Source organism: Rhincodon typus, chromosome 2 (assembly GCF_021869965.1).
Source record: "Rhincodon typus isolate 14 chromosome 2, sRhiTyp1.1, whole genome shotgun sequence".
In the NCBI taxonomy this organism is placed as follows: Eukaryota; Metazoa; Chordata; class Chondrichthyes; order Orectolobiformes; family Rhincodontidae; genus Rhincodon; species Rhincodon typus.
In genome coordinates, this window is record NC_063333.1 from 278,382 (window position 1) to 278,642 (window position 261).

At 49.4% G+C, this 261-nt stretch overlaps 1 protein-coding gene across 1 annotated transcript in view; it reads left to right on the forward strand.

Moving 5' to 3' along the window:
- Positions 1–261, forward strand: part of LOC125487133 (plectin-like) — a 9,296-nt gene that overhangs the window by 7,404 nt on the left and 1,631 nt on the right. The window lies entirely within an intron of this gene.

Sequence of the window (261 nt, forward strand, 5' to 3'; positions counted from 1 at the left end):
CACTCACTCACTCTCACACACTCACTCACTCACACACACTCACTCACACACACACTCACTCACACACACTCATTCACTCAGTCTCACTCACACACACACTCACTCACTCACTCACTCACTCACTCACTCACTCACTCACTCACTCACACACTCACTCACTTACACACACACACTCACACACACTCACTCACTCACACACTCACTCACACACACTCACTCACTCACTCACACGCACACACTCATTCACTCAGTCTCACTCAC